The sequence below is a fragment of the Vipera ursinii genome (genome assembly GCF_947247035.1).
Source record: "Vipera ursinii genome assembly, chromosome: 11".
In the NCBI taxonomy this organism is placed as follows: domain Eukaryota; kingdom Metazoa; phylum Chordata; class Lepidosauria; order Squamata; family Viperidae; genus Vipera; species Vipera ursinii.
This window is the reverse complement of record NC_139524.1, coordinates 18,682,966-18,706,729: the sequence shown is the minus strand read 5'-3', so window position 1 is coordinate 18,706,729 and position 23,764 is coordinate 18,682,966. Positions and strand designations below refer to the sequence as shown.

Sequence of the window (23,764 nt, the reverse complement as noted above, 5' to 3'; positions counted from 1 at the left end):
CTGAGCTCTTAAGAGGAGCACCAGAAGTCCTCAGGGCAGGATTTAAAATCTTCTTTAGTGACTGCAGGAAACCAAGGAAGCTGCAAGCCTTGGAGAAAAAAAAAACTTGGAGAATGGAAGAGAAAGCATTCTCATCCATCTCCTGGCAGCTGCTTGGCTAAAGAACTTCAAGAACATCACAATCACCTGGGAGAATTGTGCCTTCTCTCCAATTTCCTGCCCCTCCAAGACCCTGTAAAGCAAAATATCCCTCACCAGATTGAATGAGAATCCATGGAAAGCAACCTGAGATTTTTTTTTTCATCTTCTTCTTCTTACTTCTTGTGTTAGCCAACTCAGTTTGAGAAAAGAGTGCTGGGAGCTGATTAAACAACAACATGAGCAGGAATTTGCATTCGTCCCATTTGCCTGGCCCATGATGGCAAGTAGAGAAGAGAAAATTTTCGGCATTCTTCCTCCTTATGTAGATGAAATTACGCCTTGCCTTGGAAACAATAGCTCATTTTCGGCCAGGATAAATGCCAGCTAATGGTATTGTTTGATATCGCCGCTTTGTTCGGTTTCTGGATGCAGATGGTGTCTCTTAATGAAACCAGCAGGTTGATGGTGGCCGACTATCGGTTTTAATAGCTGGGGAAATCCTATTTCTGCGGGAATTAGGAAACATGCAGAGCGTTTAGTTACTGGCATATCTTCTATCGAGACCGATCTATACTAGCTGATAAAGGGAATCTTTGTTAGTTATGCTTCGCTTCTGTAGCTCTGCGCGACGACGTAGCTCTGGAGATCACCTAACACATACGACGCGTCTCTGCTTTTCCAGGTGACTTTTATTGTTTTGCGTCATCTCCGTCGTAACAGAATGGCCCAACATTGGACTAACAAAGAAAGTTGTATATTCGAGATCGGCTGTTCTGGAAAGATGTTGGATTAGGGTGTGTATGTGTATGTGTTGTGTTAACAAGGACAGGGGTGGTGGATTCATGTTGAAAGATTGCAAAGGACAACTTGTTTATCAATAAAGTTAGTCCTCGACTTACAACTATTTTTTTAGTCACTGTTCGAAGTTAGAACTGCCCAGAAAAAAGTGACTTACAACAAATCCTTGTACTTACAACTGTCACAGTATCCTCAGGGTCACCAGATCCGAGGCTGGACCTCTCTCCTTTCAGAGCATAATATTATTAGAGATGATAATCTATATTACCTTTTCTCAACCTGACCCCTCCCCCACCACCTCATTTTTCAACCTTCATTTGTCCTTGATTTGCCCACAACCTTCTTCACTTTCCTTGATGCATCTTTTGGTTCCTAAATGGCAGGTCTTTTATGCTGCTTTGTTAACCCTGGGCCACAATGTGAGAAAAATGAACGTCACATCCTACTAAGCAAATGCATAAAATAACACTCTATTTTTCACCTTGTTCTTGAATCCCCTCAAACTTGTCTATTTATGAACCGTGTATTTTGTACAAGAGGAAGGCTTAAGGTTGAGTGTTTTTGCACATTCCGGGGAGTTTTGAATGGCATCGTAAGCCTTGTGCATTTTTCAAGAAAAAAAAAGAAAGAAAGAAAAGGGCCTCCCCTGCCTTTACATCTGCGAAAGTCTTGACTCTTAATGCCAAGTTGTCATTGGAAGTGAAGGATTTCAGATTGCTAGCAGGGAACCGGCTTCTTGGCAGCACCCAGGCAAAGCGAAGGCGGGGACATGAGGAACGATGTCTTGCAGAATGATTATAAACGGCCTCATTCCCCACACAATGGTGGCAGGGGGCTAGGGATTTGATTTCTGACAGAGCATAGTTGTGACAAAGCTCAAGGCTGGAGTGATCTGGTCCATTAATATAAAGCGAGCTTTGCTCTGGTTGCAAAGAGAGAGAGAGGGGAAAAAAAAGCGGCGAAGATCTCCAGGGCCAATGGCTTGCTTTGCTGTATCCAGGGCACTGAGAAGCAATCAAGGTGGTGTGCTTGGACTGAAGCTGGGGTTTCCATAATAAAAGGGTCCTGCAGCCTGCCAAGGCCATGGCAGATCGTGGAAATAAAGGGAATGAGATTGCAAGCTTGGCATTTCAGTGGACTTGTGGCTTGACAATGTTTGTCAGCTGGGTCTGTTCAATAAATCGGACTGGCCCTTGATGTAAGTTGCAATGTTTGTGCTGATAGGCTTTGCTGGTTGTCTCTGTTGTGCTGGGTTTATGGAGAAATTAGCTAATGCTGATGGACTGTTATTTAACAAAGAAGAAAGAGAAATGGGACTAAATGAATTTCTCATCTTTTCATAGGACTAGGGACAATTCAGTGGAGACCAACTATTGGGAGACAAATCTTTCTGAGATGCTTTTATAGAAAGCATCTGCTCTGCTCCTAATAGAAGTCCTCTCCTCTCCTCCCCTCCCCTCCCCTCCCTTCCCCTCCCCTGCCTTCCCCACTTGCCAATAGAGGACAACAATCTATACTTAACCATGGCCATCTCTTGTTTCCTTGGCCTAGCATGTAAGAAAAGTCTAGAGCAATTAGATGGTGAACAGCTAATATGGAATCAGAAGTTGGTTATGGTCCCTTAGATCCATATTATGTATCCCTGAATCTTTGGAAAGGCTAGGCTGAACTCTGCGACTGGCTGTGTGCAGTCGATGAAGCCAGCGTGTACTTGAATGGTCTTGGTATCCTGTTCGCCCAATCAATTGTGGTTTATTTAAGAAGGGAAGTCAGCTTTGTGCAATGGAGGACCCCAGTATAAATCTCCACCTGGATACAGAAACACTTCTCCTAAACATCTTTATTTCCTCTGGCATCATGAGGGATGGGTCAAATCCTATCTTGATTCATGCCATTACGTGGCATTCATTTCTTCCGTTGTTCTGGCAACCAGTTATTTGGTTAGATATGCATTTTATCTCACACTGAGTGAGAGGTCCAAGGCTGACCTTTTGAAACAAAGGTGACCTATAATGCTATCTCTCAGACCTTTAGCTGGGAGAGTTTTATCTACGAAAACCCCTCTTCTGACAGGCACTGCAGAGTGACCTGTTTCCATCATAGGAGTCATAACCTGTGTTCCATCCTCTGTTTCTGTTTATTCGGCTGGGCCATTCTCCAAATGAAGAATTTTTTTTGGTCCTAGCTGTTCAGCAGTTTGGCTGATAAACTTGCATTCAATTTAACGTTGTCTGCACCCATCACAATTGTCAACAGAATGATGCTGGCTTACAGGCATTGGGTTGTCTGGAATGGTGTAGAATCTCCTGCTTAAGCAGGAGCATGGACCAGAGACATCCACGATCCCTTCCAACTCTGTGATTGTGTATTCTAAGCCCTAAGTAGGAGGTCTGTTATTTGGGGCTAAATTTTTCTGCCAATGAAAGAAAGCTGTGGGCAGTTCAGTGATTATGTTTGGGCCTCCAGTCAAAACTCTGGGATTATTTTTCCCCTAAGGGCAAAGCTAGCTAGATCCTGGAATCAGCTACATCCAGCTATTTTCTACTTGCCTAAGGAACTGCATGTTTTCATCTGTTTTGGCAATTTCCTTGCATGTTTCAAAAAATGGTGGAAATTTTGTGTCTGCTCCTACTTGGCACGTTCTCTTGTACAGAGAGATGTGTAGATAATGTATACTTCATATACTGAGCTTCTAAAAAGCTTCATCTTGTGTAGTTTTCCATGCAACAGTGGATGTTTCTGTGTGTGTGTGTGTGTGTGTGTGTGTGTGTGTGTGTGTGTGTGTGATGCATTTAAAGCAACCCAGATAAGATGAAATATCTAATTCCTCCAATTTATTTCCACTAAAGTCTTTAATGGATGCCTTGTACTGTATACACCTATTAACAATTTATTTTTAGAAGCCAAAATAACTGATTTTATTTACAAGACTTAAAGGGTCTTATGGAGTTGGGCAACTTTCTAAATCCAATCAATCAGTCAGTCAGTCAGTTATCAGTCAGTCAATCAATCAATGAAACCAACTTTACAGATTCTTATTATTTCCAAACTGTTGGAAAACTGTGTCCTCAACTTTCTGTGAGGGGCATTGGAAGAGCTGTAGAAGTGGGCTGAGCACGTCAATAGAGCTTCAGACTGTAGCATCCAAGATATAGGAGAAGGAGTGGCAGAACCCGGGGTTGGAGTCAAAAGAGGAATCCACCTAGAATCCCTATGCAGGCACAAAAGAACTAAATCCAGCCTTCCTTGCGTGCTGTTGACCCGTATCAAATGCTAACCAGGTGCCCACTATTATCTGAGAAGATTCCTGTGTGTAAGCCTTTTGGCAATAAATCAGCTTAATTGAATCTTCACGTGAGGGACTTGGTCTTTGGCTCCTGACGCGAAGTAAATTTGGGAAATGTCTGTGCAATCTGCAAAGTTGGAGTGACCTTTTTCCTGCTCAAACCATGTTCCCCCCCCCCGTGCGTCCTTCTCTGCAGACTAAATTGATTTTCTTTTATCAGTTGATTGATCAGCTATCATTTCTGTAACTGCCCGAGAGCTCTAATTATCTTAGTTATTATGTGATATGAAAAAGCAATGCAACAAAGGATTGCAGACACCTCTATTTCATGGCTTATTTGCAATTTAATCTGGATTAGATTTAAGACGGCTTCCTTCTCCTCCAGGAATCTTAGTCGCCCTTCGTTATTTGCTCACATTTGAGAACATTGCAGAGAATGCACCTCTTTTCTGCAGCACGAAAAGATAATTTTGTATATATGGTTTTTGGTTAAGTTTACAGTAGTTAATTTGCAAGTTCTTGGTTCCTCTTTTAATTTCTTCCCTTTTTTCTCTCTCTCTTTCCAGTTTCTGGCACCTGGAGCTCTGAAGCAATTCCTGTGACTTGCCTCACAAGGGAATAAATTTGCTTTTCCCAAAACCAGCGCTTCTCCTGAACCTATTTTTTTTTCACGCGAGACCTTATTAGTTTCCATCAGTTCGACATTTTGTGGAAAGGAAGGTCTGTAATTTGGGGGCATTTTTTTTTTTTGGCAACTTCCAAGTTCCTGGGATTCTACTAAGGTAAGAATTTACTCATTGAGGCTACATTCAACAAAAAACAAAAGCCAATGTTCATAAAGAGCCAAGTTATTTTTTTTAAGCTCATTGCTTTCTGCTTCCTAGGATCTTTCTTTAAGAAAAGAAAAGAGTAACTTCTAACTTTTCATGCTAGATGAGTTGTGATGCCAGCCAAAATCTGAGAAACTCGGATGTAATTGTGTAAAGTTTGGGGTCAAGCGTGAAGAATTGGTTGGTTCACCAAACCCACATATGCAAAAAAAAAAAGTTTAAAAATGGAAGGTTCAAATTAAAAATAATGGCAGATCTGTTTTATGTGAATCTATTGTATCATCAACCTTTCTTTGAAGGAAGAGAAAGTGTAGAAATTTTCCTAATTCGATGGGTATCCATTGGCCCTCCCTAGATGATTGGTTGTTTTTCTTCTCAGTGTGTCTTCTGCTGGGTCTGGATGAGGAAGTTGATCGTGCAAATGGTACACTACCCTCCTAGATTATGAAATAAGGATTTCACTTGTGCACTGAAAGTGTAGGTTGATCTAACTGAATGGTGTTAGATCAAGAAGAGCTGGTTGAAATGATACCTATGTATTTGGACAGTGTGATTGTGTGAACCCTTAGTACAGGTTAAAATTCACCTATAAGGTTGGGCAATGGTTGAAGAAGTAGGAATCACATCTGCATTTCACTGCGGGCTTTGCACAAAGAAGCCTCCTTGTTGTTATTTTGGCCAACTCTTGGTACTTTGGTGTGGTCTGTTCAATAAGGCATTTGGCAATGAGTCTTGCAGAAAGCTCACCACTCACCACCTTAAGAGATTTGAAGATCTGTGTTGACTTCTCAGAATCCACCCTATTTGGACCAATTACAATTGGGCTGACTAGTGGGGGATGAAAATAAGGTTCTCTTCCTGCTTCAAAAGAAGGGAACAATTTCATTAGGAACCCAAAGATCCCTTTTCTTGGAGAAATCATCCTGGGTCTAGCCTTCCTGTTTGCGGAGTACTTACTTTTCATTTGTCCTGCTAGCTTTACCAAATAAGTTTGAATTAAATCTGCACACCCACACCACAAACCAACATTTGGATGACTCTGGAGACACTCAGTCATCCAGGTCATGGTTATCCCAAAGGTGCTTTTCCAAAAGGCCACTGGACTTCCTTGGTTTTTTCCTTGAAAATGTTTCACTTCTCCTCCAAGAAACTTCTTCATTTCAGTTCAACACTTAGAGCTGAAGTTAGAACAGTTAGAACTGAAGAAGCTTCTTGGAGGAGAAGCAAAATGTTTTCAAAGAAAAAAAAACCAAGAAAGTCCTGTTGCCTTTTGGAAAAAGCATCTTTGGGAGAACATTTGGATGTATATTTCAGAATGCATTTCCTTCCTTCCTTCCTTCCTTCCTTCCTTCCTTCCTTCCTTCCTTCCTTCCTTCCTTCCTTCCTTCCTTCCTTCCTTCCTCGAAATGCATTTAAATTTTATTTATTTCCGATCTGCAAATTGCGACTGGCTTGTTGAAAAGTCAAAAAGCCAACACAGTCCATTCCTAGTCTGGATTGGATAGAGCCAAGGGAAGCCTGTTTAGTGATATTTCAATCACTAAACAAATCAGGCCTGGTCGACTCCTTCAAGCCCGTTCAGAGGCAGAGATGCTGCAAGAATTTCATGTGTGTGTGTGTGTGTGTGTGTGTGTGTGTGTGTGTGTGTGTGTGTTTGAGATCAACTTGCATGGCTTAGTTTCCTCCCCCTGCCCTGAAAAACATCCGGGATCTCTTTCTGCAAGGCAAGCACTGCCTTTGCCAAACCAATTTCTCTCCGCCTTTTGAGATTCTTAACAAGGATTAAATGAGCTGGGTAGACTTGAATTGTTGCAGCCAGTTCAGCTCTCTTGATACTCCATTTTTCTGAGCTTCTAGACTTCATCTTAATAAAACCCTCAGAGATTACCCAAATAAACACCAGGTTTTCTCCCCTTATTTTCCGCCTGCAGTCAAGAAACTGGAGGTTTCATATAAGTCTAATAGATTATGTTTGTATTATTTGTATATGAATAAAATTAAAAAGAAAGAAAGAAACTGGAGGTTTCCAGCAGCCAAGGGGGCAGAGATGGGGAAGCAGATGACATGTTGGCGTCTTCTGGATGAGGTGCAGATCATCAGCAAGGTGTTCTTTCAAAGCGGCACCTGTCTGAACACAAAGTCCTGTTCATGTTCTGTTGTTCTTATTGGTTGATTCCCTCCCCTCCCCCCCACCCCGTCCTCTTATTATTTATAGTCGGTCTCACACTCAGCCAGATGTTTAGATTGGATTGGGCATTTTTGTCCACCTATCTGGTCCTTCCCCAGGACCTGGGAGAGGCAGATGTTGTTCTCTGATGGCTTTACACACCTTGCAAAACAAACCCACACCATTGCCTCATTAGAAATGCATTGCCGCCCTGGGCTGGTTTTTCTTCCCAAGTTGCCATCTTCCCCCAGACAATTTCCCCCGGAGTGCATGATAGTTCAACTTTCCGTGTCGCCTGGACTCTTCATTTCTGAAGCCTCCTGTGCGGTGATTTTTCACTTCAGCTAAAGAGGCAATTTCTTGATTTGGTTCACTACGGCTCCTGGAGAGAGAGTAAATGCCTCTCATTTCCCCGAAGAAGTTTCAACACTTCTCTCCAGCTTGTGGGTTGGAGTGAACAGAATGGTATTTCAAAGGTGTTGATTCAGGCCTCCCAGACAATAAACTGGGGTCTGCTATGATAGAGGGAGTTGCAGTGCTGGCTTGCAAGTCTGCCCTGTTTAATTTATTATTTATTTATTTATTTATTTATTTATTTATTTATTTATTTATTTATTTATTTATTTTATTTTATTTTATTTTATTTTAATCCCATTTATATCCCGCCCTTCTCCGAAGACTCAGGGCGGCTTACAATTTAAGCACAAACCAATGTGCTTAGCAATAGCCTTCATTCTATGTATATGCCTGCTTATTAGGGCTTTCACACACACCCCCAAGCGGCATTATTACAAAGTCAGCTTATTGCCCCCAACAATCTGGGTCCTCATTTTACCTACCTCGGAAGGATGGAAGGCTGAGTCAACCTTGAGCCTGGTGGGACTCGAACCTGCACTAATTGCAGGCAGCTGGTGTTACTTAAGGAGGCATTAGCCCACTGCGCCACCAAGGCTCATTTTATTAAATTTATATGCCACCTTTCTCCCTAAGGACTCAGGGCGGCGCACAACAATTAAAATTAAAAACATAAAATAGAAAATTTAAAAAAGAATTAAACAATAAATACAATAATTGTATGACAATTTAAAAACCAGTAAAAAGCTAATTAAAACCGTGGTCAGTCCAGGCCCGCTTGTTGGAACAACCACGTCTTCAGGTCACGGCGGAAGGACTGAAGGTCAGGGGTCATCCGCAGCTCCAGGGGCAATTCATTCCAGAGGATCGGTGCATCCACAGAGAAGGCTCTCCCCCTGGGGGTCGCCAGCCGGCATTGCCTGGCCGATGGCACCCTGAGGAGGCCGACTATGTGGGAGTGAACCGGGCGATGGGAGGTTGACAATGGCAGCAGGTGGTCTTGCAAGTACCCCGGGCCTAAACCATGTAGGGCTTAAAAGGTTATAACCAGCACCTTGAATCGCACCCGGAGGGCAACTGGAAGCCAATGCAGCTTGCGCAGAAGTGGTGTAACATGGGAGTACCAAGATACTCCCATAAGCACCCGCGCGGCCGCATTCTGCACCAGTTGAAGCCTCTGGGTGCTCTTCGAGGGCAGCCCCATGTAAAAAGCATTGCAGTAATCCAAACGAGAAGTGACGAGGGTGTGGGTAACGCTTCATCTCCTTTTCATCCCCATTCTGGAAATCAGCCTCTGGTGGCATCCTAAATATGCTAAGGGGACATCAAGATTTCCTTTGCTTGACGGTTGTGCTCTACTTTCTGGATCAGGTGCTGGAATGCAATTTATTGTAATCCAAGCCTTGATTTCCAGAAACACCAGATCTTGACAATTCCTCTTTTTTATTTTTAAGCAGCATTGTTTCCCCCAAGAATTATCTCTTGGGCCTAGGCCTTCCAGATGAATGATTTTTTAAATAAAATCCCATGGTTAGCTTGTTAAACCCTTTGCAAGCTTCGCCCCTTGGGTGCTGTGATTTATCTAACCAACAAATTAACTTCTAAGTCATATTGCCCCGGTCCTTTTGGAATCATTTGCTGTAGCTGACGAATCTGGCAGTACATACCTTGTGAGCTTGCCCTGGGAGAAGGCAGAAAGGGCCTCTCTAGGTCTCCCTAACCCAACTAGCTTACCTTTATACAGAGCGGGTGCCTGGAAACCGCAATCACGATTCTGTATTATGCAGTCTTTCCTCAGTGGGGAGTTTGCAAGGAGTTGCATTTGTAACTAAGCACTTTTTCTCCCCCCCCACGTAATAAACTATAATTTGAAGTTTTCCACTGGGAACTTCATTTTCTTTTCCTCACACACCTTCATTACTGGGTTTTCTGCTCTGTTGCCTTGAGAAAATCAGAATCTTGCTAAAGAAGGATGTTCCCACCAGAGCAGTACCATTTTACATCGAAATAACTCCTTTTGTTTTCTTCCTGAGCACCTTTTGATACATACATACATACATATATATAAAAAAAATTACACAAATATGAGCTGCTGCTGCTGTGGCTACTGCCTGTAGATGGCCTTGGGCTAGGCTGAAACAGGAAATAAGATTTGTCCCGTGTCTGGGACTAAGCAAGTGTATTCTGAATGCTTAACAAACATTTAGGAGTGTGCACTTTTTAAATTGAGTTCCATTGTTTTTTGTCACCCAGTAGGCTACCTTAATGATGGTCATAGCTCCCAATTTACTCAAGGGATGATTAGTAGCTATAACAATGCAGGTAAATTCTTCACCGAACAGCTGAAATGCAAATCTGATGGGAATTAGAACTTAAAGGACCAGCAATTCAATTTATAACAAACATTTAGCTAATAAACAACCTGCTAAGCTCTATATTAATTTACGCTAATGAGGTCCTGCTATAATCCTTGATGAATGCATAAACTTCACTGAAGCTCAGTAGGATGAAAAAAGAAGGCAGAGTTAGATAGCCCAATAATTTATTTACAAAGGTATAACTCACAACACACGTGAACAATGACGGGAAAAAGTAACATTGCAGATTCTTTGTTTAATAAGCTGATTGATAGCCGAAGTTTCACGCATCTTAATTCCAGCTGGATTTCCATTTACTGCAACAAGTGGGAGTTTGGGACAGTAATGAAACCATTATTATGCACTTTGCTGTTTGTAGCAAAAAGATTTATTTGTGACCAATCAGGTTTCCTTAATGCTATACAAATCTAAATTGGGGGAGAAACCCTCTGCCCCCCCTTTTTACACTTCTACAAACATCGAATGGCTTCTCAGAGTACCAAACCCAAGAAAAATGGGTAAGCCAAGAAAAAATTAAATTTGATTTAGTTTAATTTACAGTGGTACCTTGGTACTCCACTGCTTTGAAACCCATAAATTTGGTACTGAGTGCATTTTGACATGAGAAATTTGTCCCTGGTACTTATCATTTGTTCGGTACTCAGTGCACAAGCTAGAACTTGTCACTGTTGGATGCCTTGGGACTCACTCCATTATTCCTTATGGGAAAAATTTGTTTGGTTTGCATCGTTTTTGATGCTCATTGCACCTCCCGGAACCAATTAACGATGAGCACCGAGGTACCACTCTATCTGAATATACTGAGTGACAATGAAATTAAATTCGTTGCCTGTATCACTGTGGGGAGAAAGGTGAGAAGCTCAATTAAGGAAGAAGATGGGAAATTATAATTTGGTGCTCATTTCTCAAGTGCCTGTTCAGTTTTGGTCACCACGATGTAAAAGAGATGTTGAGACTCTAGAAGGAGTGCAGAGAAGGGCAACAAAGATGATTGCGGGACTGGAGGCTAAAACATATAGGGAATAGTTGCTGGAATTGGGTATGTCTAGTTTAATGAAGAGAAGGACGAGGGGGGACATGATAGCAGTCTTCAAGTATCTCAGCGGATGCCCCAAAGAAGAGGGAGTCAAGCTGTTCTCCAAAGCACCTGAAAGCAGGACAAGAAGCCAAGGATGGAAACTAGTCAAGGAGAGAAGCAACCTAGAACTAAGGAGAAACTTCCTGACAATTAACCAGTGGAACAACCTGCCTCCAGAAGTGGTGAATGCTCCAACACTGGAAGTTTTTAAGAGGAGACTGGACAGCCATTTGCCTGAAATGGTATAGGGTTTCCTGCCTGAGCAGAGGGTTGGACTAGATGACCTCCAAGGTCCCTTCCAACTTACTTAATAATGATGATGATGATGATGATGATGATGAGAGATCTATCCTTCAAGCACTGGCATGTTTGCTTCATCTTAAATAATGGGAAGTTCTCCAGATGCTTGAAATTAGATTCTTGTTCACATATGTCCATGACAAGAGACTAAGTCTTCTCAGGAAAAGATGTAGGAGACCTCATTATCTCCCTGTTACTCTTGATGACTGAGAGTGCATCCAAACACAGGGACAACCCATCTCTACATAGTAGGTGGACAGAGCAACAGATGGAGAAAATGCCTACCAGAATTCTGATATGTGGACATCCACCATGAGATGCATTGCTGGCCAGTTGGAAAACATTTGATCCAGCAGGACCTTTAGCGTGTTCTAACGCCTGGATTTCAACCAGACCCACAATTTCTTCTCCTTAACTTGGTTTATGCCCATGATGGGGATGATGACCCATAAACCTCTACGATATTTTCAGAAAGCCCCATCCAGCTGGGAAAAGAATGCCTTGTAGAGCGCCTTTGAAAATGACAGAGAGAAGAAATGAAGTCTTCAGTTCAGATTTACGCTTCTAATAACGCCATTAATTCTCTCTTCTGTAATAACATTAAATCTTCCTATTCGTGACTGGCTTAATCATAAAACCGCCAAATAATTTATAAGCCAGGTTTGTCGTGAAACAGCAGATGACGCTATGAAAACCCTCACCTGTGGTGGTTCCCCCCCCTTCTTTTTTTGCTACGTAACTTTATAAAATGGAACGGACACCCTTAGACGGTTGGGTCTTTATCCTAGTTGATGCACAAGCAGGACACAGCAGAGGATAAAATTCACGTTTACCCTCTAAATTAAGACTTCGGTCTTTAAATTCATCATCAGCCTTCGTGAATACAGGGAGAAGCAACTTTGCATGACCTCTCTGGATATTATACAGGTAGTCCTCGACTTACAACAGTTCATTTAGTGATCGTTCAAAGTTACGACGGCACTGAAAAAACATGGCTTATGATCGTTTTTCATACTGTAGTTGCAACTTTTACCGAATCCCCATGATGGCGTGATCAAAATTCAGACTCTTGGCAACTGATTCATAGTTATGACGGTTGCTTTATCCCGAGGTCATGTGTGATCCCCCTTTGCAACCTTCTAGCACGCAAAGTCAGTAGGGAAGTCAGATTCACTTAACAACCAGGTAATTAACTTAACACCTGCAGGATTCACTTAACAGGAAAAGTCATAAAAGAGGGAAAACCTCACTTAAAAAATGTCTCACCTAACAACAGAAAGCCTGGGCTTAATTGTAATCAGGAAGGACACGTGGTTCAGTAAAAGATCTTCTGGATTCCCATACAAAAAGGCCCCATGTTTCCCAACCTCAGCAACTCTACGGTGAGTGGACCAACTCCCAGAATCCCCCAGACAGTTACGACTTGCTGTAGCTTGGGGTGGGGTTCCCATAGCAAAATAGTGACCTGGCCAAACATTTTGACTCAGTTGTGTAGGCAAGTTCCTTCCCTTTGGCTGACTTGTTCTTAGCAGCAATCCATAGTTGATGTCAGGGGCAAAGGATCGGGACTATACATTAAGCTGCAGTTCTGAAAATTTATTGCTCAGGCCTATACACAAGATTCTGGACAACTAAAGTTCAGTGCTAAACGGGTACCAGATAAAGGCCAACAAAATTCAAGAGGGGATGGAATTGAACCATTTGTGGGAACATAACAGCTCTGAGCTGATGACTTGCTTAACTCTGCCTCCACAGCTCTGTCTGCTCCTCGCCTACAGTTGGAGAGACCTTTCTCTGCCTTAGACCTAACTCCTGATCTCTCTGCCCAATTTCTTGCTTTCATTGGCTGGGCCTCAGTTTCCCTCCCCGATGCCAGTTGTTGCAGCCTTGTTACGACCCAGTCGTTGCAAAATTTCCCAGCTGCCTGTTCACACAGAGGGAAAAAAAGGAGAACATTTTCATCTTTTCAGCATAAAACAGCAGTTTATGGCACAGGGGGGATTTTGTCATTAATTACTGTGTGCTGTGTGGGACTGTGTCAATATTGTGCATTGGAGTTCCTTGCACTGTAAATTAAACCTCCCCATCTGTGCCTGGTATTAGCAGCCATATAAAGCTTATCTGTGAAGCCGGGGTGAATTGGCCAACATCTGATCTGAATCACCAATGCAGATCAGAAAACCGGAGTCATTGGATCTGGATGGTCAAGTCAGATGGACAATTTGGAGAAATTCAGTTTGGCTTTCCAGATGGATTTCCAACACAGCACACAGAGAAGTATCAATTCAGGGCCATCTAATTCGCTTTGGGGTTTTGAACTGACTTCCTCCTTTGATTGGTCCTATTGGAATCAGATCATCCCATCAGATCTTTGCAGGATCCTCTTCGCTGGTTGCGAGTTGCTTCTGTATTCAGGGCTGATCTGTTTTGTTTCAGTAAGTTTTGTGTTTGGTTGGCATAAACAGCAATCATTCTAGATCGGGTGTGTCAAACTGCCAGACCATGGGGCAGATGCGTCATGCCAAAATCACGCCCACCCCATTGCCGGCAATGGAAAAAAAGCCACGGTACGTCGTGACATGTCATGTGACGTTGCGAGTTTGATACCCCTGTTCTAGGTCATTCTTGGCCAGGCTCAAGGACGGGCATAGATCAAGGACTACCTGCATGCAAATTTCCAAATAAGTGAAATCTAAATAAAGGAGAATATTTGTAGCTCAGGGTTGAAATGAGGGGTCCTTGGTCCTCCTTCAGCTTGCTTGTTGTCTCGCAGACGTTTCATTACCTGAGTAGGTAACACCACCAGTCCTAGTACTGATGATGTGATCTAGTTTGGGTAATGAAACGTCTGCGAGAAAATAAAGCAAGCTCAGGACCCCTTAAGTGAAATCCATATCGTAAGGTTTGTTGCCTGTGCATAAGGTGGCAACGCTTAGACCTCGGGGAGAAGGAAGATTTTTGTTCAGTCTGATAGGAGAGAGTTGGGTCTGTGGATTCTGGAAACAAACAGCAGCCCAATCTTTGTTTTACACACTGGCTTAAACAAAATCCTTTTTTTTCCCTTGCTGTTTAAATATATCGTTTCTCATTGCTTCCCCCGTGATGGGAGAGAGAGGATTATTTCCCATCTTCTGTGTGGCAGCCTTTTTCAATATTTAGACTGCTATTGTGAGCTTATTAAATAGATTTCTCTCCCAGCTTGGCGAGGATCCAGTCGTACCCTTTCATGAGCGATCTTGAAGGGACTTGCCTTGTTCATGCAACCAGAAGTTCATAAAGGGCAAGTTGTGATTGAGAAACAGGAGTAAAGAAACCCTGTTTGAAATAGGAGAGTAGACGTGGTGGGCTGGGTGGCTGTAGCACCTCAATACACGCTCAATTTTTTCTCATCAGAGACATCATACAAGAAGAATAATGCCTTTTCTAGAAGAACATGGGCCATCTAGATCCATAAATACACGGGGCAGCTTTGCTTTGCTCAAACCATGGTTTATCTACTCTTGCACAGTCCCCTGTGACTTCATCTGGCATTGTCCCTTCATCTTGACCTGCTTTCTCTAGAATTTGGACAATACTGAGAATTTATTCCTCCCCAATCTCTTATCTGTCCAACCTTCTGGCACTGGGCCCATCCCCGCCTATCAGTCATCTTGGCCACAAATGTAGCCACGATAGAATGTCTATTGCATTACAACCCATCCCTTTGTCCAAACACCTCAAAATTGCAACCAACAATTCCATATTGTTTATTCCGGCAACTGTCAAGTTGCATATTCCACGACTGTTGTGAGGGAGACATAAAAGCCACATGCATATTTACAACACTATTGACAAACACCGTTTCCTCTTTCCGGCATCTCTTTATGCGGGTTGATAGATTGGCTTGAAATGCTTAGAACTTCATCCGTAAATGCTATCTTTGTTCATGAATTTATCCTTTTTCTCAATAACAGATGGTCCGCAGCGCTTGGTCTCTTGCAAAAGCAGGTGGTCTCCACGTTTCCCCCCTCCTTTGAGGGGTGGTGGGGGGGAAGAGTTAATGCTTTCATCCTCATGTATGCCAGCTTGGAAACAAGGATGAAGGAAGAAGGAGAATTTGACTCAGGAAATGTGCAGAACTCAAATGCAGATCGCTGCTGTAGATGATCAGAAGGGAAATATTGAAAACTGGTTGTCAACCACCCCAGGCTCACTTAGGGGAGATGGGCTGTGGAGACATTTAATAAATAAAATAAAGCAGAGAGAAAATGGCTTATTGACTGTTCCTTCAATATGAAGAGGAATTATTAATTTAATTAATCAATTAACCCCATCCCTGTATCTCATGTCTAGTTAGAGGTTAGAATCATGATGAAGCACTGGGAATTTCCTCGGCTGTCATCCTGAGGTTGTTTTCTAGAAAGTATTGTGGGGAAAAAGTTCTAGTCAAGGATACGAACTCCTCTTCCTCCTCCTCTCCTTTCTTCTCCTCTTCTTCCTCCTCCTCCTCCTCCCCCTCACCTTTCTCCTCCTCCTCTTCCTCTCCTTTCTTCTCCTCTCCCTCCTCTTCTTCCTCTCCCTCCTCCCTCTCCTCCCTCCCTCCCCCTCCCCTTTCTCCTCCTCCCCCTCTCCTTTCTCCTCCTCCTCTCCTTCCTCCTTCTTCCCTCCTTCCTCCTCCTCCTCCCCCTCCTCCTCCTCCTCACCTTTCTCCTCCTCCTCCTCCTCCTCCTCCTCCTCCTCCTCCTCCTCCTCCTCCTCCTCTTTTACCATTTTGGATGTCAAGGGAGATGCAAAGTTCTGGTTTTTGTCCTTCTGGCCGCCTCAACCATTGTTATTTGATGCTGTTGTAGTGTGTCTCTCTGTCTTCTTCTAAATCTGCCTTTTTTCCCTTTGGCTACATTACCCACTTCTAATTATGGTTTTGTTAAACATGACTTGTGTTGTAAGCTAAGGATGATTGCAATCCTACAGTACCCAGAAAGCTGGTGGGTTATAAGATTTGGGGATCACCAGGTTTTCATCTGAGTCATAGAGCTTTGCTAGGCTTTGGGCTAGACGCTTTATCTCAACCCTTGTTGGGTTATGGTAGGGAAACATGGGAGGAGGAAGCTCTGTGTATGTGGAATGGTTGGTAGAAAACACCTTGGGAGATGGGCGAAGAGATCCTAGCTAGGGAGTGGCCACATAAGAGACTGCTCAGCCCACAACTGCACAATGGGGGGGGGGACAAAAAGCTCAAAAGGGGGACCCTCCCTCGTTTCTCAGGCTGCCCATCCCTTGGGAAGGACACAATAGGTGGTGAAAAATGCCAAATCTACCCTAAAAATCTGGATGCTGTACGACCAACCATAATAAAATGTAGTTCAGTGTGGACACTGACCAGGAAACAACAGCCAAGAATCGCATCAGGCAACCCGTAATCAATTCGTAGTAGGCATCTTCCTTCTCCAGTTACATTCTACGGTTGTTCAAGGTCTGGAAAAGAGGGCTTAATATTTTGAGGCAAAAATTTCACACGCTATACGTAGGGTAGCCATGGGTTTCTTTTTCTTCCAGACACAACATAACGAGAGGATCAGAACCGATGAGGGACTCCTCATATTTTTAAACAAAGTCTTTTTTAAAAAAATGGTACCCCGTTTGGCAGATGCAGAGAATGGAACTTGCCCTTGGTGGAACACTGTGAAAGGAAACGGTTTGGCTTTAATTCAGCCGAATCTTTGCACAGATGTTGTTGTGTGTTCGTAATTAGCCTTGGAAGAGGAGTTGGGCTCTTAGATATAAATAAATAATGTCTGTATTGGCAGATGCCTTATTTATATTAGAATATTGTTAAGGTGGTTGAGTCTGACAACAATGGAAACTTCTTAACTGAACTACAAGGTCATTTACTGAGCATCGCAAGCTAAACCTTCAGAAATCAGCCCTTCTCATGGGTTGGTGGCATCTGTTTGGATGGCCTTCCTCGGCCCAAATTGATAGGTTTACCCCAGGTATGCAAAGACTGTGGCCAGTTTAATCTACATTTATTGATGACTGGACATCTCTTATGGGGTTTTTGGGTAAAAATGAAAAAAAAAACCAAACCCAATGAACTTGTGATTTAAGGCAGGGGCCCTCAACCTTGAAGCCCACAAGTCTTAAAGTTACCAAGGTTGAGGACCCCTGATTTAAGGTTTTAAGGATTAGATAAGATAGATTGTAGAAAGAAGATGAATATGATGTAGGAAGTTAGAAGTATTAACAAATATTTGGCCCAATAAGAGCAAAACTGTAGAACGGTCCTTAGGTCACAGCTGTGTTCAAATCATTTTATGGAAAGGGGTCAAGTCAGGCTGTGTCTTCGCCCAGGCCTATCCATTTCCTCATTCAATTTATAATCCCTTCAGTTATTAAAAAATGAACAACACCGGAGTAGCAATGCTTCTTTAGGCTGCTCCGTTTAATCAGCAGCATCCATTAGCTAAGAGCTTTGTGCTTCCCACTGCATAGAGACAGAATTAATCATGAAAGGGGCTATTTTTTGTTGTTTTGTTAAACCCCCCCCAAAAAAAAAGAACATTAGGGCTTTAACAAAGAAATTTGCAAGCCGCAGGTGTAGATAGCAAATTAATAGGAACATCACAGAACAGATCATGTCCTTCTGATATGTAGGAATTGTCTTTTTTATCAATGGCTGCTGGAACGAAGACAAAAATCTATTCTAGAGAAGGTCCACAGGAGGACATTGATGATTATTACACTGGATTAGAAATTACAATATTGCAACGCAGAAAGTTTTCGAAGGTAAAGTAAGATGTCAGCTACTGAGTGGCACCAAGGTGACCCCATTTGAGGATGTTTGAAGACCTTCTACTTCAATGTCTTAGAGTCGTTTTATGATTGTTTGTTGAATATCTAATTCAAGGGTCTTCAAATTTGGCCCTTTTATGACTTGTGGACTTCAGCTCCCAGAATTCCTCAGCCAGGCACGCCTGGCTGAGGAATTCTGGGAGCTGAAGTCCACAAGTCATAAAAGGGCCAGGTTTGAAGACCCTGATCTAATTCTTTTCTCTCAGTCGTTGATCTTAAGTATTGGCTTAAGGTAGGTTTTCCTTCTTAACCCAGGTTAATGCTTAGCTGAGGCTTCACTTTGTTTCCTTGTTGGTTTTTTGATTGACTCTTGAATGGTATGTAGAAGTTGTTTGTGTGCCTGTTGATGGCTGATTTGTTGGGATTCAGTAAAATGGTACCCCTTATCTTAGTGGCTGAGTTGAATGTTGTGTGAATAAAATAGGCTGGAAAATAAACCCAGAATAATAGAATAACAGAGTTGGGAGGGATCTTGGAGGTTTTCTAGTCCAACCCCCTGCTCAGGCAGGAAACCCTATACCATTTCAGGCAAAGGGTTGTCCAATCTCTTCTTAAAAGCCTCCAGTGATGGGAGCACCCACAACTTTTGGAGGTAAGCCATTCCACTGGTTAATTGTTCTAACTATCAGGAAGTTTCTCCTTAGTTCTAGGTTGCTTCTCTCCTTGATGAGTTTCCATCCGTTGCTTCTTGTCCTGCCTTCGGGCGCTTTAGAGAATAGCTTGACTGCCTCTTCTTTGGGGCAGCCCCTGAGATATTGGAACACTGCTATCATGTCACCCCTCACCCTTCTCTTCATTAAACTAGACATACCCAATGACAGCAACCGTTCTTTGTATGTTTTCGCCTCCAGTCCCCTAATCATCTTTGTTTCAAACCATGCTTGCTTCTTAGAACTTTGCATAGGGAAAGTAATGAAGCTTTCCCTAAACCAGCATACCTACCTCATTTGAGTTAAACCTCAATGATTACCACCTTCTATACTTACTTTCTTCAGTTCCCACCTACTCCATTTAATCTTAATATCCCTGGGTTTACACCCTTCTGGTATAACAGGGTTGATATTTCTGAGTCACAAGAAGATGCTTTGAGCTTTAATGAGAATGTCTAAAGTACATTTTTGGCATTCTGGAATCCAGGCAGGATGGACGGATGGATGGATGGATGGGGCAGACAAATCATGTCAGAAAAATATGATTCTGGGGAAACCAAAGCTTCATTCTGTCAAATCCTGTTTCGTACATTTTCTGATCAGGCAAGAGCTGTCTCTTTCTCTTTGAGTGGCTTCCTGCCACCAACTTCAGAAAAGATATACGTGTATTTCCTTTAATGGATCTGAATGTGACATTCATCACATCTCAGAAAGAATTTCCATTTTAAAGAAAATACGTAATGAAACCTCTTTAAGAAATTGGCAACGTATCCCTCCCAGCTTCTGCAGTTGTCAAGGACAAAAAGCTGCTTCCTCCCACTTCTTAGAGATACTTCCGTGAGATCCTTCTGTGTTGAGCCAGTAATTTGGCCCTCATTATGAGAATGAAAGTCCAGAAGACAAGTCTTCTTCAAGGAAGATGAAAGAGTCTTATTATCTAGGGTTCTATTACCTTCAGGACAAACCTCCAGGAAAATCTCCCAATTTAATTTAATTTAATTTTTTTAATTTAATAACATTTATATACCGCCCTTCTCCCTGAGGACTCAGGGCGGTTCACAGGGCAGAATAAAATAGCAAATACAAACATTAAAAAGAGATTAAACAATTTAGTTTGAAAGTCTCGCTTCCTTCCCCATCGCCTGCTGCAGATGACCTGTTCTCTGTGGAGATGGTCTTCAAGCTCTCTCATTTTTATTTAATGGCCAAGAACAACCTCTTCTCCATAAATGAGCTGAATGATGATAAATATAATTTCTTCCAGTTATTTCTGAACGGAAACTTCCAACTGCAACTCGTGTGTGGAGCAATGCTAAGAGCTGAGGTTCAGCAATGTTGGGAGCTCACAATGCCTCAACCTCCATTCTAGGTCATCTTCCTTCCTTCCTTCCTAATTGAGATCTTTTGAGAAGTCACTTTTGGACAATGTAGGGGCAAGGGAGTTCCAAGCCATTGGGCCTGCTGGCTGTGAATTCTGGGGTTTGTAATCCTAACTCTTGAGAGGACTCCAAGTTGAGCAGGCATAGAATAGAATAGAATAGAATAGAATAGAATAGAATAGAATAGAATAGAATAGAATAGAATAGAATAGAATAGAATAGAATAGAATAGAATAGATATTGGAATGAATAGAATAGAATAGAATAGAATAGAATAGAATAGAATAGAATAGAATAGAATAGAATAGAATAGAGTAGAGTAGAGTAGAGTAGAGTAGAGTAGAGTAGAGTAGAGTAGAGTAGAGTAGAGTAGAGTAGAGTAGAGTAGAATAGAATAGAATAGAATATCCTCTAAGTGGCTTCGACAGCTCTCAGAAAGAGTGCTAATGACCAGATGACTATAAGGAATATAAATCCTTCCATTCCCCCCCAACCCAGTCAGAGCTGAGGAAGCTTCTTGGAGGAGAAGTGAAACGTCTTCAAAAGAAACACAAGAAAGTCAGTTGCCTCCTGAAAAAAGCACCTTTTGGGACAACCCTGACCCGGATGACTGAGAATCTCCATAGACAGGCAGATTTAAGCTCATTTGTTCTTGTTTTGTATTAGACGCAGCTCAGATCTTATCTCAAATACTGGAGAAAAACACCGTTAAGAACATTTTTTGAGAGACTGCAAGCAAATGAGTTTGCAGCAGGCAAATGAATTGCATAAACCAGCAGCATGATATGAGATATTTTCCACTTAGAGATGGCTTATCGTCATTTGCTCAAGATTTGGCTGGGCATAAATTGGTTTGGGGAAGGCTTTGTCATATCTTAATGTCCGATCCTCTCGCTTTGTGTTTTACATAAGCAGAGTCATTTAGCAAATTAGCATCTATGTGAGCAATGCTGTATTTCTCCTACTGGCCCTGGGTAATCTACAGCATATCTGTCAATTTCTCTTTGAGCAGGAGAGGCTACAATTGTTACAATGCGATTGACTGTGTATTTGAAGAGTGTTGGGCGCAAACAATGGAGGATTCAATTTACTGCTTTATTGCTCAAACCTATGCACAATAATCTTCTCAGACTAACAGTTCGCACTGTGGTAAAACTTAGACAAAGTTCAGTGGTGTTCACGAAGGGTGGACTTCGTCTTTTATGACTACGCAAAGATTCTAACTTAATTCCCCACTTGACTCCTTCCTCCGGCTCTGCAAGGCTTTCTCTGACAAAAAGTGTGTTCTGCTTTTCAGCCTTGTGTATGTATATGTCTGAATCCACAGCACCGTCCTCACAATTTCCTTGTTTGGAGAATAAGCATAAATTGGTAGTTCTAAGTGAAGAAGGTTAGTAATTATAATTGTTACAAGTTCCAGGAGAAGATGCAGGTGGAGAAACCTTTATCCAGCATCTGTAGTTCAAACTGATTGTCCTCCGCTAATCTCTCTCCTAGCTTTTGTCTTCCCTTGCGCTAGTCCTGTCCCTGCAAAGCTCTTTGAAGTAGCTTAAACAATACATTTTGTGGGGTTATTAGTAGCATTTATCACCCAATGCTGTCTATAAATGTAGGTTTCCTTAGTTACTGTGTTTAAGAACAGAAGAACAAATCAACACCTTAAAAAAAAAACCTAAGACCACTGACACATGCAGAAACATAAAAGAATCAAGCTGCTTTCAAATTGAGCTTCAGTCCTGGTGACCATATGGAGACATCCATGCTGTTTTCTTGGCAAGATACCATGTGATTTAGCAGCTCTGTCTTCTGGGATGAGGTCTAGCTGCTTAGATACTTTTGGATTCATCCAATTTTTAATCCTGGTTTGCAGCTGGCTCCCCACCCAGGTGGTAATGAAGGATAATTTGACTTCGCTTTTTAGATTAGCCAAGATTGGATTGGTGTTGTGACCTACTGGCATATCTGAAGATACACCGTGATCTTCATCAATGTGAACCATTTAACAATTTTACTTGTTAAAGAATGAACGTACAAAACTTCAGTAGCTCACAGTAATTGTGGCCTGGCTTTGTGATGCAATTTGAACCAAGTCTCTGATTGTATTTATGATGGTTGAGGTGGGACGTTGAACTATCAGTCTAGAAAGGAGGACAGCACGTTCTCAACCGGAGCTTTCCAAACATGGTGGTGCCATGACCACTACAAATTTGTGAATTTGTGTTGTTGCCACATTTCTAGTGATATCTGAGCCCACAGACAGTATTAAGAGAGGAGCACCTGGAGATGAAACTCAAGAAGCCAGGGCCTGGGGAGAACATGCATTAAACCTCAATTAAGCGTGGAGAAACAGTTCCCCAAAGGAAGCAGGAGACATGTCAGATGAGTAACATGAGATTGCTTGTAGTGATCAGGCCATCTTGAGTGATCCTTGTGTTGTGGATATCACGTTATCCCACCTGCATTCCTTAAACCAGGATGCAGAATCATAGGGCTGAAAGGGACCTTGCAGGTCTTGCTAGTCCAATCCCCTGCTCACAGTAGGAGATCTTATACCATTCTGTTCAAATTGTTGTCCAGTCTATTTTTGAAAACCTCCAGTGATAGAGTAGCCACAACTGCAGGAGGCAAGCTATTCCATTGATTAATTGTTCTCACTGTCAAGAAATTTCACCTTACTTCTAGGTTAGATCTCTCTCTCTCTCTCTCTCTCTCTCTCTCTCTCTCTCTCTCTCTCTCTCTCTCTCTCTCTCTCTCTCTCTCTCTCTCTCTCTCTCTCTCTCTCTTTCTGTCTTGCCTTCATTCATAAAAAATGTACAGTTGTGAAATCTGGATTGGTCTAAGAGGGCAGATAGGATATCGCTCCAAATCCAGCAAGTGCCTTGTGGATCTCTTATCTCCAGGATGCCAGACCATGGACAATAGCAATTTTCAAGCCAAATGCTTAAGGGAAACTCGGGTGAAGATCATGTCTATGGAATACATAATCTACCCAAGAAAGGAAGCACCATGTAGCAGACGAAAATTAAATTAGGCACCTCTTCTCACTGACTGTTTGTTCTTGGCTCTGGGAAGATATTTTGCCATGTGTGTTTGAGGAGGCAGCACACGCACCATCTGAAAGTGGAAAGAAGGTGGGTGGGCGAAGTCAGCAGGAGAGAGATCTTTCCTCGAGTTGTTTTCTGCTTGTGGAAGGGAAATGGAAGGGGATTGGCACAAAATAAGCTTGATCAGAATCACGTTGCACCGCTTCCTGAGATAAAGAAAGAAGAATGGCTGGGGGACTAATGAAGAAAAAAAAATATGTACCTGTGAAAGAAGGGAGGAGAAGACAGGTTTGGAGGCAGGTTGGAGAAGAACCATCTGGCAGATTTGAGGTGGAATGACATCTGCCTTTGGACTTGCTAATTTACCTGCTCCTGGATGATCTGTTTAGTGCAATCTGGTAAGGTAGAGTAGAGAAGCTGTGGTTTTCATGGGGTGGGGGTGGCTGAATTTCAACTCCTAGCAGCACTAGCAACATGGACAGTGCTGCAAGAACTTAGCTGCATCTGATCATATTTTGACCACTGCTT

At 42.4% G+C, this 23,764-nt stretch overlaps 1 protein-coding gene across 1 annotated transcript in view; it reads left to right on the top strand.

Annotated features, from left to right (window-relative positions):
* Window positions 1-4,797: 4,797 nt before the first annotated feature.
* LINGO1 (leucine rich repeat and Ig domain containing 1) overlaps window positions 4,798-23,764 on the top strand; it is a 204,108-nt gene continuing 185,141 nt past the window's right edge. Inside the window, exon 1 of the mRNA XM_083370976.1 lies at window positions 4,798-5,007. The gene's annotated coding sequence lies outside the window, so the exon portion shown is untranslated. The remainder of the gene's footprint in view (window positions 5,008-23,764) is intronic.